Source organism: Euprymna scolopes, chromosome 5 (genome assembly GCF_053919585.1).
Source record: "Euprymna scolopes isolate OS-2025 chromosome 5, ASM5391958v1, whole genome shotgun sequence".
Taxonomy (NCBI): Eukaryota; Metazoa; Mollusca; class Cephalopoda; order Sepiida; family Sepiolidae; genus Euprymna; species Euprymna scolopes.
Genome location: NC_136486.1, coordinates 179,831,888 through 179,852,820, shown reverse-complemented (window position 1 = coordinate 179,852,820; position 20,933 = coordinate 179,831,888). Strand labels below are relative to the sequence as shown.

The window sequence follows — 20,933 nt, the reverse complement described above, 5'->3', positions numbered from 1 at the left end:
AGTAGACCTTTATGGCATACCCTATCAAAGACCTTGGATATGTCAAGAGCAATTGCCTTGGAAAGGAAGCCTCTTTTGAGAGATTTGCTAATCCTATGAGATATAACCATTAGCACATCTATAGATCTAGAATGGAAACCATATTGCATGTCACTAAGAAGGTTATTTTTGCTGAGGTGGTTGACTATTTCTTTATTTAACACAGATTCAAGTAACTTACTCATAAAGCATAAGAGACTTATTGGTCTGTACTGAAAAGAAAGTGACCAATCACCTGAATTCTTAAATACAGGGCATACTGATGAGGTTTTCCAGGATGTTGGGAAGCCATTCTCCTTAAGATAATGCTTAAACAGCTTTGTAAGTATGGGAGCTAGTTCTGGTTGAAGTTTTTCAACTCTATAATTGGAATGTCATCAGGGCCAGTTTCTTTACTGGAATCTGGCTTTTAATGTATATATATATGTAAAAGCACAAAAAAACCTCCTAGCAAGTGCATGAAGCTGAGTCCTGCCTATTGATATTTATAATAGATATATTATCCTCTTACAAATGTACATGGATTTTTTGTTTATATTTCCTAAACTACACACACACCGCATACATATATTTATTTATGGGCAAACATTGTTAAAAATAACAGGGAGCTTCTGTTTAATAATACCGTTTTAATTTTTTCACTTTTTCTTATGATTTTTTTTGTGTGTAAAAACCAAAAAAATTATGTTCCATAAGTGTTCCAAAAGTTTTTGATTCTATGTCGAAACATCATTGGGTGAAAAAAGCAAATGAATAAGATAACTAGGGTAAAAGAAGAATCTCAAATGCAGCTGCGGAGCTGTAGATAAATGTAGACATTTTAGGAGAAAATGCCAACAACGTAAAAATCTGTATGTCAAAATCAAAGTTGTACGATAAAGATATGTGTGTGCTTATGGTTTAGAAGAAACATAGTAAACTACTTTTTATCTACTCGAGTACAATCACTACCAGTATTTATTCAGCTTTGATTTCATTTAAAATTCATCTCCATTATTAAACTTTCATTCATTTAAGACAGCATTTAAAGCTTTCAAGGAATTTCTTCTTTTTCTTTTACTCACACTCACCCCTAATTAGGCATATCGCCACTTGGACATAAGAGGTTACTATTTGGGACCACGCCTAAGAAAGATTAAGATGTGTGTTTACATTTATACTTCTGTATATCAGTACAGTCAGAGAAGCAGATTGCAGAAAGGAAATTTAAAAGTCTAGCTGTTCGAAGGAAGAAATTATTAGCGTAGAAAACTTTCTGGCATTTAGGGACCTCAACAGTGAATGGGTGTGATTTTGTTGCTAAGCGGGTTTGTCGAGTATATGTACATCAAGGGGGCACATGCGCAACAAGATCATTAGAGCACATTTCATTAAAATACTTGTAAAACAGGCACAGAGATGCAACATTGTGATGATGGTACAGGGGTTAGAGCTAAGTCAACAAAGTGGGACCTATAAGATTGAAGATTCTTTTTGGGGCCCAATCCAAGATGAAGACTAGTAGTAGATGCACCATCCTAGATGTGGTAACAATACTCCATGCATGATCGAATGGTGGCCTTGTAGCGTGACATGACCATCCCAGGGGGTGGTTGAGCTCCCCAAAAGAGGGAGCAAAAACTTAAAATTCACTAGAGAAAATGGACAAACGTTACTCTTTATTAAATATTGGTATACCCAAGCGACAGCAAAAATCCCTGCTGAGAAAAAATAAAATAATATATGAATTGTTTTACCAATCAACAATGTCATTTTAAGAGTTGAACGAAAACATATTCTGTGAGCCAGTGCAAATAAGTGATGATTCAGGTTTTGGAGAATGGATGTTTACACCTCGAGGACAGCTCACCTCAACCTCAAATCACGGGCGTGACCCCAGGGACATAAGAAACCGCTCGCAAAACTTGCAGGGGTACTTGTGTAGGAACCTCCCCACTTTCCTGAGGAAATGAATCGGAATATGCTGGAAGTTGACACTGTTGTGGTTGATTGGTTGGGGGGACCACCCCAGTTCACCCCACCTCGGCATAGATAATTGAACGCATAACTGGAAAATGGGAGACAGAGAGAGTTTTCCTGAGACTCAAGATTGATCGAGCTTGAGAGCCGAATTATCACTCCCCCCCTCCACGACACCCCATTTCACTGACACCGCACTGCTACAAGAGAGGGAGAAAGCATAAGGATAAATTGTCTACTTAGAGAAGTTGTGATTTGTATGGACTCATTACTGTTGTACTGTAAAAAACAATTGTACATATATATACATATATATATATATATATCTTTTTGAAATTTAATCAGTAGACTAGACAGAAACCGAGTTTGTTCTTTTTTCCTTGTGCATTGAATTGTCTTCTTGCTGGAGAGTGAATTGTGAGTTATTATTTCTTTTCCTTAGCGTATGATCGACCAGTGAGGCAATGGCATATCAACCCTGACGTGAGAAGAACTGACAAGCACCCATCCGCGAATTGAAGACTGACCAGTATGACCAACGGGATTGTGCTGCATGAAAAGGTCACATCTGGTCATTGTTGATCAGGATACTGACTTGGACGAGATCAGAAGGTTACACTTTGGTTTCATGACTGAGGATTGACTCTTATGTGACAAAGGGTCCCTTGAGAAGGGATCCTTTCACAGAGGTACAAGTACTCTCAGCTATAAGTATTCTTCTAGCACAATAGAGGGAACCCACCTTCTTTGTAGCAGCCTTTGCAATGTCCTCAATGTATTTGTTCCAGTTCATATTGCTCGTGAATGTGAAGCTGAAGAGTTTGAAGGAAGAATTCTCAGGTAGGGTGTTTAACAGTGCTTGCTACATCAATCTGTATCCTTCATTTTTAGTTTAAAAATTTCTGATGTTTTAGCATAATTTTCTACTGAAAGATAACATATCTTTTTTTCATTTTGAATTAAGGGTATTCAGATAAAATCTAGTGGAACTTAGTGAAAATTTCACAGTGCTTGACATTTGTATAACTTACTGCTAAAAATAATATTACTTTTGAAATAATGCCTCTTTCTTTAGCTTTAAAAATAATTGTCATTGTTAGCCGAATTTTCTTTAAATAAATAAAATGAATATGCCTTTTTATCAACATAATCTAATTTTGGAACAATTCATTTTAAAATTAGTAAAGTCGGAATTTTTTTTGTTGGTGATATTAGATTAATCACAAATTACCATCTTTGTTGATTAAACAATGACATTATTTAAAAAAGGTGTTTTTTGTTTTTATTGCATTTTCACCCCAAACAAGACACAGTACTACTTTGGTGTAGGAGGCTACTATCTGGGACATAATTGCAAGGATACTATGTAGGGAGTTGAGCGGCAAGATTTCTGTTTACATTACACTTGAACTTCTGCATGTTAATACAGTCAGGGAAGCAGGAACCCAGAAGTGAATTACAAAGTCTAGCATTTCTGGGGGAAAAAACTATTAGAGTAGAAGACTATCTAGTATCTGAGGATCTCTACTGTGTAGGGTGGGATTTTGCAGCTTGTCAGGTTTGTTGAGGGTATTTACGTTGAGGGTACAAGGGCTTGTAGTTTGTTAGAGCATCTTACCATTAAAATACTTGTAAAACAGGCAGATGAATGCAATATTTCATCGTTAGGATAGAGGTTGAAGCTTAACTGACAGTTCAAGACCTATCAGGTTGGCGATTCTCTTTTGAACCTTGTCCAGGAGTGAGAGACGAATAGCAAATGCACCAGCCCAAATGTGACAACAAAGTTTCCATACATGGGCGAATGGGGATCTTGTAGAAGTACAAGATACTTTCAGGCATAACTTTCTAGCATGGTAGAGAGATCCCATTTTCCTTGTAGTAGCCTTGGCAATGCTCTTAATGTATCTGTTTCAACTCATGTTCCCTGTGAACATTAAGCCAAGGAGATTTTTAATGAATTACTTTCAGGTAGTGCATCATTAGCCATAGGACTCAAGCAGTGTCAATTCAGGAGAGGTGGGGTTGGAGATTGTGCGACGCTTGCCTCATGAATACACCTGCAACTACCCTTACAGGGGATATCTGTTGTCTTTTGAGACTGAACAGAGACTTCCATTCCATTATGTATAAGACGTCTGGTTCACTAAGCCTAAAATGAGATACAAAGATTGTTTGAGGTCCACCTTAAAAAAATGTGAGATAGATGAAAGAACCTGGGAGAGTCTTGCTTTGGATCGTGGAGAGTGGAGAAGGACCTTGCGAGGAGGTGTAGGCAAGTTTGAGGCAGATCGAAACCAGTATGAGCAGCTGAAACGTGATATCCGGAAAGGGAGAATGAAAGGAGCAGTGGATGGGCGGGGACGCCAAATTGGTCTGGTGTGTGGAAAATTATGTCTAAGCAGAGCGAAGCTGATAAGGAACCAGACTACTCACCAGCACAGTGGGCCACAAAGCAGCCTTGTGTTGTTAGACCTAACCTGTGTCAACTGTGAGCGGATATACAAAACAGCAGTTGGTTTGAAGCGGCATTTGATTATACATAGAATTGACCATCAAGAATGTGCTGCTAGTGGCGCACATGTCTGCACAATGTGTGCCAAAGAATGCCAGAGTTTGGCAGGGCTTAAAAGTCACCTTTGTGCGGCCCATCACTGATTTGTTTTCATGTTTCTGTATATCTTTTCTTTTTTTTTGTGCTATATCAAGTAATGGTAATGTTCGAAATCGAATTTGCTGCCATCATATATATATATGTATATAATTTATATAATCAGATAAACAACACCTTTTATTTATTAGTACACAATTTTTGTTTTTATTATTTTTTAAGACATGTTATTATATATTTTTTTTCCTCCTTAGTCTGACAGCTGTTTCGAAGGGTAAAAAGACAAACGGTTGTTTTAATTATAGCATACCGAATCTTCATTATTTACCGTTCTCTTCAGAGACAATTAAAATCAAATTAATTACAGTCACAATTTGTTTTTAAAAACTCACATGTGGATGGAATTTTTTTTTTTTTTTTTTTTTTTTTTTTTTTATCGAGGTTGCCATCTTTAAAAATTTTTCCATGGGATTTTTATATATCTATATTTTCTTTTTATTAGCCTTATTTTCGTATTTTTTTGGTTTTTTAATTTCTTTCCAATTTATGTATCTAATATCCATTATGTTAATTCTGCATTCTTATTTTGTTTCTTCTTTTATTACGTTTGATTTATTATTTACGAAATTATTTAATTAATTTTTTTTAACTTCTTCTTAAGCTAGTAATTTTTTCTTATTTTTAATTACGTTTGATTTATTATTTACGAAATTATTTAATTAATTTTTTAACTTCTTCTTAAGCTAGTAATTTTTCCTTTTTTTTTCGTATCTCTTGGGTGTTTACGTTTCATTTTATTTTTTTGGCCGTCTATACATATTTTTTCCTGTTATTGTTTTTTTCTCGTATTTGTTTTATTATTAGGCTAAAATGGTTATCATTATGTACATATTTATTATTTCTTATTCTTATATTATGTTTTTTGTTAATTATTTTCGTTGTTTCCCATTTATAATTTTTAGTGTCAAGTTTACGGTCTTTTCTGATTTTGCGATTAAAGGGAATTAACTCTATCAATTCTTTGTTTCTTATTTATTCAGTCATTAACTTACATCTTTTAGAATTTGTGCATTTACCTTATAATTTAGTAGTCAAAGGGAAATAACTTATTTATTTTTTGTTATTAATCTTTGTCATTTTTGCTAATTTTAATTTTTTTATTAATCATATTATTATTTATTGATCATGTGTATTTATGTTGTGTTCAGGTTTGTTATTTATAAGTTTATTTGCTATTCTAATATTTTTTATTCATTTATCTTAAAACTCGGTTTTTTTGGTGAAAAGAAAATATTTTTGTTCAGTTTTTTGTCTATCTATTTGTTTACTTATTATCTATATCTTGATATTAGGAACTTATTTTTATGCAGACATATTTGTATGTTGTCTGTACGGTGATTTAACAGTGAGCTTTTATCAGATGTTAGTATTTTGTAGGATTCTAGTAAACATAAGGAACATTTGCCTGATTTTGATGGATGATAACTTTTTGCCCTACCTATCACGGACCATTTCAAAGTGTACTCTATGTTTTTGCTTTTTAACTCACGTATCCATTCCCCAAGTGCAGTGTCATTATTATTTTTCTTTCTATTTGTTTCCCTCCCACTATGGTTGTTATTAGTATTATTAGTGTTTGCTGTGTTATTTATTATATTTTTGCTACTATTATTGTTTTTGTTAAATGATGAAATATGATTGTTTAGCCGGGTTTTAAACTGAGTGCTCGTACTACCAATGTATGCTTTTATACCTCTATTAGTTTTAACTTCACATTTATATACAACATCTGATACGAGGCAATTTCCTTCTAGCGGGCATTCTATAGCTACACGGCAGTTGCATCCACGGTTTTCATTCCTATTATTTTCTAAGTTATTATTATTTGCTTTTTCTATTTTGGCTCTGTTCGTTCCTATTATATTTCTAATTAAATTTGGTGAGGTTGAGTAAGAAATTTTTACAGTGTTTTTGTTTATGATTTTACTTAATTTATTGCTTGGTGGAAAGTTATTATCTATTATTTCATAGAATTCTTTTGGAATATTATTTTTAATATGTATAGAGTATGGGATGTTGAACCATGTTTGTTGCTTCCTCCTATTCTTTCTATTTGTGTTAGTGTTGTTCTCCATTCTTATTGTTTTTTCACGAGTGCTGGTACTTATGTTGTTATCAGTTCTGTTATTTGTTTCTATTTTATTTCTATTTCTATTCATTACTCTATTATATGATATTATATTTACATTTGTCCTAAAGTTAATGTGTTCAACATTATGGTTCTTTATGTACTGTATTTTTTTATTGTAACCTGATTTTTTTATTGCTTCGTTATAATACTCCCTATTTTTGTTAAATTTGTCTTCATTAATTGATATTTTAGATAGTCTTTTAGATATGTTTGGTATTATTGCAGCTTTCATGGATGGTGGGTGATTAGATCTATTATCAATGTAGTACAATGTCTGGTTAGGTTTGTGGTAAGGTTCATATGTTTTATTTATTATATCTAGGGTAAGGTCCAGAAAGTTAACGGTTTTGTAGTTTTCATTGAAGGTTATTGTTAGCCCTAAATCATTAAATATTTTCTTTATCTTAGTTTTGGTGTTCTTAACTATTCTTATACTACCATTTATGTAAAACAGAGCATCATCACGATATAGCCCACCTTTTAGCTCTGGAATCTCTTCACTTAGTTTTTGCAATATGTATAGGCCTACTACATCAGTTGCCTGACTTGAGTCAGCCGATCCCATCGTGATGTCGAAGTTTAGGTCCCTGTTATTCCTAGTCCAAAGTTTATTATCATATTTTATTATTGATCGTCTCGCTAAGTTAACTATATCTGTTTCTATTTTGGTTATGCTAGTGAGAGTTTTTGCAAATGATATTGCATCTTTAAAGAGTTGTGGTGTTATGGAGGGATAATATGCGTCTATATCGAAGCTAATTAACATACTGTTACTTCTAATACTTATATTTTTGAACCAATCTATTACTTCATCTGAGGATATCCATAGGTGGTTTGTTATTTTCTGTTTAATGTTAGGTATAATTCTATCAAGAATTTTTTTACTTATATTTCCTATGTCAGATATACATGGGGATATAAGCCTAATGCTAGGGTTTATATTAAAGGTTTCTTTGTGGTCTTTAAAAGTAAATCTTGGGGTTAATGGGGTAAATACCTCTATTTTATTGCTAATGCCTATTTCTTCACATATTTCTTTAATGGATGTGTTTATGCTATCTAACTCACTTTTTTCTGCAATTCTATATTTTTTCCTCAGTTCTGTTAGGATCAATTCATTATATTTATTATAGTCTATGGAGTAAATGTTCATAGTTTTGTCTGCAGGTACCTTCAGCATGTCATCATCTTTGATCTTTTTAAATGTTTCATTTATTTTTTGTAGTCTGGGATTCATATATTTATATGTATATATATATATATATATATATATATATATATTGCAAGCATGAAGAAAATATTTAAATTCTGTATACCCCAAAGAAATATATATATATAAAACTCAAATCGTCTTGCTTGGGTGTTTAAACCATCCTTCTGATTTAAGAGTCCAATTTAGGAAGTCCGGTTTTGCACAAATGCACAAACACTTGATACAGACGATATAAGTGAAATTTATTAATTAACAACAAATAACGATAAGACAATCATTTAAAAGAAATCAATTTACATGATTTTAAAAAGATATTTTTTTGCCTAAGTTATGCGTAATTAAAACTAGAACTTGATTTTTTTTAAATCTGTTTTTCATGTTCGAAATTATTTATTTCTGATTATTTTATTTGTATTTTTATTGCAAGTTTTAATTGTTTTCAAACAAAAAAAAAGCAAATATGTTTTTCTAATGCAAAAAAACTACTTGATCAATTTACATATTTTTAAAAAATATTTGGGTTAAGTTTTTTATGACTTAACCCAGCATAGTTTAACACCCTCAAAAAGAAATAAAAATCTACTATTTTTTGGCTAATACGTTTCAACGGCCTATAAAGATAATATAAAAGGATTTTTTTTTTTTTAAATAATTAAAATTCAACATTTTAGAGTAGGGGATCACATTCCTATATAAATTTAATGTAAAATAAGACCCCACTTCTCCGCAACATAGCGAGACATGTAATTGTTAGCATTTTTTTCAAGTTTGGTGGCAGAGGGAGGGGAGGGCAGAAGAAGAAATCAGTGAGGGTGGGGCCATAAGTTCCAAATATTTTAAAAATATGTAGAAATGCTTCAAAATGTGTGTGTGTGAGGGGGAACTTTTTTTTTTTTTTAAGATTTGCTTCGAAAAGGTCTGTCCATTTAATATTACTTAATCAGTTAATTGTTATTTGCTAATATTTTTAGAGCTGTTAACACACATTCACACACACACACACACACACACACACAAATAACTAGTATGGATGTGTACAGTGCACACTCCCTCCTTGTATCTTTTTCTTTTCATATTTTTTTCAATTTTTCAATGGATTATACTCCTCTTATAAAAGGATTTTTCATTTAATCTAAGAGCACTGATGTTATGTATTCTGTCTTGTTTTCATTGGTCGCCATGTTTGTTTTTGTGCACATGTGCATTCAATTTTTTTCATGTGCTTGAAATTGCATATTGTTTTCACAGATAACCATGTTTGTTTTTGCATGTGTATGCATTCAATTATTGCACATTTATACATTAATTCTGTATACTCACCATTCCATGGCTAGCTGGAACATATACCAACCCAACGGGTACAGGTAGTCTAGTATATATATATATATATATATATATATATATATATATGGTTGAAGTTCTGTTTTTAGTACCAAAATATTATTATAACTTTTGAAGTTTCACATTCTTACCAGAAATGTCAAGCTTGCTATCTTTTCTCTCTGTGATACTATAGAATGCCCTCCCCACACATCAGAATTTAAGACCACTGAAAGAAATTAGCTAGAAAATGAATGCAAACAACTCCACTTACAAAGACCAGCAGAAACACACACTGACAGAAAGCAATACTTAATTCACTCATACAAATTCTCACATATTTATACATTAACAGAACAAAGGCAAGCAAATGTGCACATAATTCTCCAATACCTATTACTCTAAACTCACATGCACACACACACAAACACATGCACTAAAAAATGTCATGTATGTACAATGTCTCATCAACTCATTCACACAAAATCCACTTTCAATGTTCTTTTTTGCTTTTGTTTAAATTTTTTTCATCTGTTTATATGTTTGTAACTCTTTTTATAAATCCCAAAAGTTTAAAACAAAACCGTTTTATAAATAAAAATTCTTTTAATTAATAACAATATCGGTGAAAGTAAGTGTGTATCATTTTGTTTATAATTTAAGAAGCCGATGTGAGCGGACATTTAGTAAATTGACTTCACCTCTAAATTCCATAATTTACATGCTTTTTTTTCTTTTTACATGTTAATCTCACTAAGTACAAACTTAACTTTCAGATTGAAAAAAATTTTGAAAAAAAAAAAAAAAAAAAATTTTGACTTTTATTATTTTCAATTATGTTCTACTAAATTGAACACATACTTTGTGACTATCACTGAGAAAAATATTGTGACTCTCACGTGACTGGTGATTTTTCTCATTTTTCTAAAGAAAAATGTCTCAGGATAAGTAGGTAACATGAAATGGTCCCATGTTGATGAAGCCATGTACAGAGAAGTGTATCACATGACGGCGGAAAACACTATTCCAAATTTTGATATATTTTTATCGAATGTGAACATTTTTTTCTTTTGTTGAATTCTTTAAATTATTTGTTTCTTTTTAAAATAAATTATTTCTTGCCTTTGGTAACAATTATTTGTTGTGAATTAAAAAAAAACTACTTGTCTGCCCCAAATATAAATGTCATATTAGTAATGTTCTTGAAAACTGCTGGGTCCTTCAGCCTCACTTTCTTTCTCACTTTCAGCCGGAACTTTCTCTAGGAAGGGACTTTCTTCTCCTCTTACCATTTTCTCTGCTTGAGCAAAAGCACTGCCATCTCTATCCATCCAAGTTTGGTCTTTTATTCCTCCGAAATCTTGGGAATTTTCACGTTTAGTCTCGCCCTCTTTCCCATAAAACCAACCATGCCTACTGCTTATTTTTCTTCCTCTTCTTTCTCTCCCAGCCCCTGTGTATTGACAGCAAACAGAACAGACCTTCTTTTTTTTTAGAGGTGAGTGTATTAGAAGAATTACTACTACAATCCCCCTGATCCTATGATCACATATGGAACACTCAGGGGTGGTCTTTTGTGCTCTGTGCTCCTTTGCAGCAGCATAATCATTGTGTCTTCATCAGGAATAGTACCAACACTTACTATGCCTTCATCTAGAATGTCATCGGTTAAGTCATCATCTTCATCCACATTGGGTGTCCGCTCACCTAGCGTCTCATTGATGGTCACAAATCTCTCACTTCCACTCTCTAAAGAGAGCATGTCAGAGCAGGCCATAGGTGGGTCCGATCCTACTATAGAGGTCACAGATCTCTCACATGGCGTGGCATTCCATTGACTGATATATTTTGCGTACTGGTATTCTCAGTCACGCATCCCACTCCATACTTTGCAGTACACCATCAGTGTGGAGCCTTTACCCACACTCAGTAAGCCGTTTTGTATAGTTTGCTGTTGATTGTCTATCACTGTCATTATTTCGTCAATTCCTTTAAGCCATATGCAGTACCGATGAACCATACTGGCAGGTGCTATAGCAGAGGACAAGTAATCCTTCGGCATAATATTGTACCAATATACTACTTCCGTATAGTGCACCGTTTTCTGGCTGTAATCCTTTTTACACTTCTTGACATTACTTGATGATGCTGTCACCAGAAGGAACATATGCACAACGAAATTGAAGTCTGATTCTCCATTCATCCATAAAGGCTTTAAACAAGTTGCTCTGAAAGGCAGTGTCATTATCCGTTAGAATTTCTGACATTTATAGAAAAGAGTCTTTAGTTGATTGATTATACTTTTTGCATCCTGCCGAGCAAGGCATCACCAGATGGCAAACTGAGCAGAGTCGCAGTCAATCAATGTAAAAAAATGGGTCCCATCATAATGAGTGATATCCATCGCTATTCTATTCCAAGTTTGTTTAACATTTAACATCCCCTTTGACCAGTGTATGGGTGACAGATCGATTGACTGACACTCTTCGCATTCCTTGATGATAGTTCTCAAAGTGCCTTTGAAAACGCCAGGGTTAATTTGCTTACAAAGTAGTGTCTACTTCACATCAGGATGATCGTTTTGTTGGTGAATAATTTTGATCTGGCCTAACCCAACCAAGTTCACAGATGAAGTGCAAACAGGTTACACAGACTCAGTGTTCCTCTTAATTGCATCAAGCCACTGCTGAAGTACTCTCATCAATTGATCCGCCTTGTTTTGGCTAGATTTGACCAAGACTACATCCCTCGACATGCATATTCCTTCACCAGTTTCATTATTGTGTAAAGACGCTATCAGATGAGCATCTCACTTGTAGCTTTGTTGGTAAGGGTATTCACGACCCATTTATGAACATGTGGAATTGATGAATAAGTGCAAGGGAGTCATCTTCCAGAAGATTGCCAAGTTCATTCCTTTAATGATGGCGTGGAGTTCTGCTAGGTTTATATGTTGGGAGTTCTTTTCTGGATGAATCTTCTAGTGACGTCAGATGCTCTCTATTTGATAAATGTCACAGCAACACGAAGTTAATTACTCACAGGAAGGCGTCCAACCAACTTGCCACAAAGTGAAAATATATTTCGTCGCATGACGACATGAGGTATATCTGGGATCTTGTTCCCTCTTCTCCAACGCAGAGCATTATTTCTCCCTAACCTGCAAATCAATCACTTGCATACCATCTCGCAGTTTCTCTGTTTCTTTGCTGAGAAGTCCGAAGTTGCTGAGATGCTCCTTCACATATGCTGCAGGCACAATACTCTCATCCACATATACATCATCAATATAAACAGATGTTGCCTGCTGTATATGCTTGTCCTTCATTAGGATAGCATCAACAATGGTTTGCATGATGATGGTGCCACATTGAGTCCAAACCTCATGCAGGTCAGGCAATACCTTTGTCCTCTGATTATTACTGTTTGGTATGGCCACAGTGATTTGTGCACGCTTACTTGAAGGTATGCCTTGCGAAAGTCCAACGCCGATACATTTGATCCTGCCTGTCGCCGTTCTCTCAATTTTTTGGTGCATATGTCTGCACGGGCTGTAAATGGGTCTACATGCTTATTTAATTCCTGATAGTCGAGTACTGGCCTTTGTCCTTTCTGAGGCAGCCAAAGTTTTTGATCCACTGTCTCTTTACCTCCCCGTTATGATTAGGAGTCATGTGGTAATCAGGACTATGTGAAAGGACAGTATGGGTTGGGATGATACCCTCTTGCCTGTCATTCAGAACCACTGAAGGGAGCTTGCTGGGGACCTCTCGAAGTTGAGTGACCTCTACTTTGATCAAAGGAGCATGGAGTCCAGGCTGCCCGTGGATATGTACCTCTTCTGCGACGCCTCCAAGGAGGCTTACGGATTTGCTGCATATGTCATGCAAAGCAGTCAGTCCTCCTTATTATTTGCAAAAGCCAAGGTCGCGCTAATGAGGGACAAAACCTTGCCAGTTCCTGAATTGATTGCAGTTTTTCTTGCCTTTAAATGTCTCCCTACTATCTTGGATAACTGAGGAATTCGTACCAGACAACTTGTGCATGGCCACAGACGCTCAGGTTGTATTATCTTGGCTTCTGTCCAAAACCATGGCATGCAATAATATTTTTGCAAGGAATCGGCTCAAGGATGTACTGAAAATGAACTCTGAGCTGGAGTCTCTCTATTTTTCAAGTACGTAAACACCCAGTCCAACCCAGCTGATTTAATAATGAGAGACATAACCTTGAGGCGATTCCAGACTTCCTTTGACTTTTGGTGCTTTGGCCCCTCTTGGCTAGTCAAACGGATTTCTCAATGGCCAGAACAGGATCTGCCTTATTTGAATGAGACATGCCAACAGATTGTCTGTACCTCGATGAATTGCTCTATCTCACATGAGAAAGCGTGTCCTTCTGGATAAATTTTCTTCATTCTCCAGTTTACTGAACATCACCTCTATAGTTTTCAGGTTTATAGCCATTCCGTTGGGTCAACAGTGGGATTACGAATCCAAGGCGGCTCTCTACCTTATGAGGATTATGCAACAGCAAGAGTTTACGGTAGAGATCGAATATCTGAGGAGGCCTAACGGAGACCATGTGCCAGCCAGAATTCATACCTTGAACCTTTTCCTGGATCCCGATGGGTTGATTCGCTCTAAAGGTAGAATTAATTCATCCCTGTACTTCCTTTATGAAGTTAAAAATCCCATTTTAATAGGGAAACACACGCTGTGACAAAACTTATTATTCTGGACTACCATAAAAAATGTTGTCACCTTGGGACTGGATCGACCCTGGCCGAAGTGAGGCAGCGCAGCTACTGGGTCCCCCAGGGGAGACAATCTGTTAATCTGACATTGTCCAACTGTGCAGGTTGTAAACGTTACAACTCCAGGCCAGTGCAACCGAATATTGCTGCCGACTTGCCATCGCATTGCACTGATTTCAGTACCCTGTACCGATACACTGGAATCAACTACACCGGCCATCTGTGAGTGCATGAAGGAAAAAGGATTCAAAAGGTGTATCTACTGCTGTTCACCTGCCTGAACATCAGGGCCATACATATCGAGGTGGTTCTGGACATGAGCGTGTCATCTTTTTTTCAAGCTCTGGTTCAGTTTACTAACTAGAACAGTGTCCCTGAAGCCCTGTACAGTGACAATGCTAGGATGTTCAAGGGAAGGGGGAGACTTTTCAGCCGGCTTGCGCTCTTTAGAAGATTACCAAGATAGATATGGACCCAGTAATCTAAAGCCGAGAACCATCCCCTCATTCTCCCCTTGGTATGGGGGAACATGGGAACGATGTATTGGAACCATCAAGAACTACCTATTCAAGGTTATTGGAAGAGGCAATTTGGACTATTTTACCCTTCTTACTGTAATATCTGACATACAGAAGTCGGTTAACAACCGACTTCTGACCTACCAATCATCGGCCGACAAGGGCATCACTGCAGTCACCCCTAATATTTTCATCAGGCCCAATCAGTGCCTTGAATTATTATTGCGATTGAATGAAGATAAGACTGCATCCATGCCACCCAACTGGAGCAAGTTGGTGCATTCCTTAGAACTTAGAAACTAGTGCCTGGAAAAATTTAGGGAAATATGGTACAAGGAGTATCTTTTGGGTTTGGGGAGGAAGGCTCCTGTACAGTCCCGTTTTCAATTAGGTGATCGACTTCAGAATGACGATGTGGTCCTAATTAAGAGCCCACTGAAGCCCAGACCATTTTGGGCTTTGAGGACTATTGCTGAGTTGATCTCCGGTAATGACGGTGTAACCAGAGTAGCTTGTGTCAAAAAGGCTAATGGACAACTAGAAGTGCATTTTTTGAGACACCTGTATCCCTTAGAACTCTCCATGACTTCTGAGCATCCTGCTGACATGTCTCACCAAGAAGAACCGGATTTGTCCCCGTAGCGGAGGCAAGAGCTTGGTTGTGCCCTAGCTGTGATTGTCCACAACAAAACCTGGATATGATCACATGTGATGCCTGCGACAGGTGGTACCATTTCCAATGTATTGGAATCGACAGAGCGCCCCCAAAAGACAGAAGTGGTATTACCCGGATTGTGCGCCCCAAAGAAGACGTAGGAGCAGGCCAAGCCTGCTTCCTGCATAAGTACGTGAATTGAACATTGTCACCGTTTTTGGTCACCATTTTTTCTTTTTTTTTTTTCTTTTGTTGTTGTTGTTGGGAATGTGTCAAAAAAAAAATGAAGACTGTTTACTCACGTTTGGTGTTGCTTGCGTCTGGGGAAATTATCCAGCCTGAGTTAAAGACGCTACGAGGAATAAATAGGCTAGGGGTAGTGCTGGGAGGCATGCTCCTACTTATTATAAAAAGGCAGCCTCCAATCAGACAACTTCACTTGTGATTAGTGAATAGTTACACATCTGATCAACTCTTTTCACCTCACTGCTATGTTGTTCCCGCCACCCTATATTGTTCCTGCTAAACTACACTGTTACTCGTCCCCAGTGGAAAGGGGCGCAAAGGTTAATCCTTTGCAACCGCAGATGCGCAATTAATCACTTGGGTAACCTGCTCCCCAACAGAAGGGATTTTTTTTTACATGCTTCCAATAAACGTATGTTATGTTTTATACAATTAAACTTTGAATTCAATATTTTTGGAATTTTTCCGACGCTAAAATAGGAAATGGGTTTGTGTTAGTATACACATAGATTCGAAAAAGTGGTCAAAAACAAATATATACCAAATAAATGTCATCAAAGGCAAGATAAGTTACTCTTTTACCTATCTGGAAAAGTTTTTAGTGGTTTTACTCACTTTAAAACATGTAATCGCTTCGAAAATCATAGTGTTTATCGATATATTTTAAAAAGAAAAATGGCGGCATGCTCACCGTTGAACACGGTAAGTTTGAGAAAATGAGTGCAAACAAGCAAATTATATGAAATACTGTTAGAAACCTATGGAATATATGTCCGCCTATGTCACAGTAACATATATTGAGTGAGTTTCTAACAGTATTTTGTATCATTTTTTGTTTAAACTTGTTTTCCTAAGCTTACCGTGTTTAACAGCGAGCATGCTGCCATTTGCATTTTTCAAATACATCGGTAAACACTATGTTTTTCGAGCTGAATAAACACTTACTTTAAATAAAAACACTAAAAAAATTATCCAGTTAGGTAGAAAAGTAACTTATCTTGCTTTTGATAACATTTATTTGTTATATATTTGTTTTTTGACCATTTTTTTCAAATCTATATGTATAGTAAAACAAACCCAAAATTTCCCCTAACCCCTTTTTCTAAACAGGAACAATCACCGGTTATGTGAGATAGTTGCAATATTTTTCTCTGTGAAAATCACAAAGTATGTGTTCAATTTAGTAGAATGTTATAATTGAAAACTGATTCCCGACAATAAAAATCATAATTTTATTTATTTTTTTTTTAATCTGAAAGTTAAGCTTGTAATCGACATGATTAACATGAAAAAAGGGGGAAAAAATGCAAATTGTGGAATTTAGAGGCAGGGATCAATTTCCTGAATGCCCATCAAAATGTCTTCTTTCAGTCGTTTCTCATTCTGAGGTGGCTCACTGGCCCATATATAATCAATATTATTATTATTATTAATTAATTAATTAATTAGTATCTATATAATTACGTTCATTATTATTTTATGATTTTATTATTACTTTTATTTCAGCATTATTATTTCTACTCACATTTCCCCTTTTTATTAAATATTTAGGTCAATGTAAGTTTTTTTCCAACTCCTCAAAAAACTTAAAAATGACGTCTTTTAAAGGTTTTCAATGGTGCTGAAAACGAACATCACATTTAAATCTGGGACAGATAAGTAGTTTTCATGATGTGAAGAAATTACTTTTTCAAGAAGTGGGGGATCACTTTCCTATATAAATTTAACGTAAAATGAGCAGCCCCTTTCCGGCCACCTAGTAATTTCTTCATATCATAAACAAATTTAACTGTGATATTCGTTTTCAGCATCCCCGAAAACCAGCACTGTTTTTTTTACTAAGAGATTCGTTCATTTTTTCATCTCATAATTTAGGACGCTAATTATGCTGTTAGTAAGTTTACAATAACATACTTTTGTTTTTCGTTATTTTGTCATTATAGAACTTGTACAGTTGTTAACAGGTGCTTTTTTTTCACATGGAGGTCCCCACTTATCAAGGCCTGGAAACCACTCAAGGATAAGGGTAATTGCGTGTACAGTAATCAATGGGATAGTATCGTAGTAATCATTAGTATTGGAGATTTGATAAAGTGTCTTACTTAAGGGGGCGATTCATCAGGAATTTGTTTATGTTGGACTTGAAGACATCCAAATTATAGTCAGGTGGGAAACAGGCAAACAGGAGAGAGTTCCACAGGCGTGCACTTCTAAGAAAGAAGCTTTGGTCATGGAATCTATGCCTTGATTTAGGCACAGATGAAGAGTGGGGAAACTTACTGACAGTAGTTTCAGCTAGACAGGTGTTTTTTGTGAAAGACTGGCAAGGAGGGACCAGAGATTGGAGCTCAGGCGAGCACTGGCCATGGAAATAACGATAAAACAAAGACAGGCTCGCAACATCTCTTCTGTGGGAGAGAGATTGCAGGGAAGAGAAAAGGGCATTCCCCACTAAGCCACGAAGTCTATTTTGTACTCTGTCAAGGCAGGATAGGCTGCTTTTAGCAGCTCTTGCCCAGATGTGGCTGCAGTACTCCATCCTTGGACGTACTTGGCTTTTATACAGATAGAGAATTGCATCAGCAGTGATATATCTTCTGGAGCAGTAGAAGGATCCTTCCATTTTCCCAGCGACCTGGGCAACAGAATTCATGTACGTGTTCCATTTCAGATCAAGAGTAAAGGTCAAACCCAGAAGCTTGTCAAAACATGGAGCCTCCCCAAGACGAGAGCCATCCATTTCAATTGATGCCAGATGGGGATCAGAGTGTTGATGATGTAAAGATAGGAGCTTGGTTTTAGATGTATTAAAAGTAACCAGCCACCTCTTCCCTCATTGTACCACATGCTCAAGATCAGAGGAGAGAGAATCAGAGAGAACTTTGTCATTTACAGCCTTTGATGTGTTGCCATAGATGGTCATGTCATCAGCATAGATGTCAACGAATGATTTAAGTATGTGTTTTGGGAGATTATTAAATTAATTAAACTACAGAAGAAGCACCTGCTAAAAACTATACAAGTTCTATAATTGAATACCTACCTCAAAAAAAAAAAAAAAAAAAACGAACGAAAAACAAAAGTATATTTTTGTAAACCGCTCGTGTAAGCTTACTGACAGCATTATTAGCGTCCTGCCCTAACTTATGAAAAATGAACGAATCTCTTAGTAAAAAAAAAAAAAAAAACAGCACCCGTTTTCGGGAGGGGGTGGGACTGAAAACGAATATCACAGTTAAATTTGTTTTATGATATGAAGAAATTACTAGGTGGTTAGAAAGTGGGTGCTCATTTTACGTTAAATATATATAGGAAGGTGATCATCCCCCACTTTTGGAAAAAGTAATGTCTTCATATCATGAAAACTACTTATCTGCCCCAAATTTAAACGTGATATTTGTTTTCAGCACCACCGAAAACCTTTAAAAGTCGTCATTTTAAAGTTTTTGGATGAGTTGGGAAGAAACTTGACATTGACCAATATTTATTATATATATTGGCAATTTTTTTTTTATTTATTGTATTTTTATTATTATTTTTCTCTTGAAATTTTTGTTATCGTCTCCTTACTTCATTATTATTGTTTCCTTTCATATAGTTATGCGGGTATCTTAAATAATGTAGTTTCAAAACAAAAATCGTTATAGAGATCTTTGTTCGAAGCTCTAGAAGTTGTAAACAAACACAATAAACTATATATATATATATATATATATATATATATATATATATATATATATATATATATATATATATATATATATATATATATGAGAGAGGGAGAGAGAGAGAGAAAGAGAGAGAGAGAGGCATCACTTACCTTCTTTTTTTTTTTTTTTTGTAACATGGGCATTTGAATGATTCTGTCGCGGAGAATGTAGCTGGCAGGAGGAGACTGACAATGTACATCTCTAAAATAAAAACATTGCGCGTTACGTAGGAACCCAAACATAGATCTCCATTGCTTTCTATTCATTTCAACTATTTAAACATTTTTTCAACATTACGGACTCTTCATAAATAATGCATGCCATTATTAATGAACTTTTATTTTAATAAAGAAACAAATTAGGAGATTATCATTACAGAGAACTATTTTGTTCGGTGTAGTGAACCATTCAGGTGATTTGGTCGCCTGGTAAAAACACTAACGGGCAAAAAGAAAAAAAATGAACAGAAACGAAGTTTCTTGCGATTTTTTTTTTTTTTTTTTTATCGATCGTCAATGAAAAATTCATACAGAATCGTTTTTAATTAATGAAAGTAAATCATTTTTAAATTGTGAATTCGTCAAATTAAATAGTAACACTTGTCACTTAGCCTACTCAAAAACAAATAAGAGATCCGACACACAAGTGTAAACACCACAAAAAGAAAAAAACTACTGTCATTACTACTATTATTAATAATATTTAACATAAGTGCATTCACTGAAAATATATTATCATGGATTCTATTAAATTTAGAGGGGGTGGGGTCTTCACTTCAAGCTTTCCACTTCCATCGTTTCTGCGAGCCTATAAAGCTGACGGTGTTGAGGAGTCCAATTGAAGGTTTATTCCGACCGGTTTGTCGGAAATGGGAATTTTTCAATGTCTTTAGTCAAACGTCAATGTTAATTTCTTTTCTTTTTTTAATAGTATCTACGTATTTTTCGTATTTTTAAGATGATTATATTATAAAAACCGCTAAGGTAGAAAATTATTTATTAAAGAAAATAAAATGTGAAGAAAACGCTCGTGTATGGCTATGTAAAACACACGAGAGTCACAAGGGAGGTAATTTCCTCCGGATAATTTTTAGAAAACAGTTGCAAAAACCTTGTATATATGTTATTTTTTGCGTTATTTAATTTTTAGGCAAACAGTTATTTTTATATTAAACAATTGTGAAAAATCTTAAATGAGAAACAGACTCAGAAACACATTTCCCTTGTTTATGGTTTTCTTTCGCTTCAATTTATAAAAACAAGATGGCGGCAATTTTTCATCTGCTACTATGATTAAAGTTTTTTTTTTTTTTAATAATTCAGTAATATTCAGGTAATTCCGACTGCCTAATTTGAATTTAAAATTAGTGTAGGGTCCTTGATTGACATTCACCGACGTCTGGCATTGTCATGTTGTGTTGTGCATGAATGTGTAATAATGAGACTTGGAACACGTGTGTCTGGTTGGTAAGAAAGGTACTGAATAAGAAGGCGTCCCGCTTTATTCACAGATTGCTATGCGCGTGTGTGAGTGCATACAAAACTTAGATCAGGAAACCGGAACGAAAGAGTCTATATAAAAGTTACTGAAATGAAAGAGCAGCCATATCATTACATCTCCCGTTCTCTGAAAACAAAGATGACTTAGGCATGTAAAACAAAACAAAGAAAATGGAAAAGCTGGTTCGGGGTAGACTGTCTGGACAGCTGCAGCAA

At 35.3% G+C, this 20,933-nt stretch overlaps 1 long non-coding RNA gene across 1 annotated transcript in view; it reads right to left on the bottom strand.

The window, feature by feature from the left end:
• LOC145277060 (uncharacterized) overlaps nt 1–20,933 on the bottom strand; it is a 72,898-nt gene that overhangs the window by 14,858 nt on the left and 37,107 nt on the right. Inside the window, exon 2 of the long non-coding RNA XR_013868101.1 lies at nt 19,329–19,419. This is a non-coding gene — a long non-coding RNA (uncharacterized LOC145277060). The remainder of the gene's footprint in view (nt 1–19,328; nt 19,420–20,933) is intronic.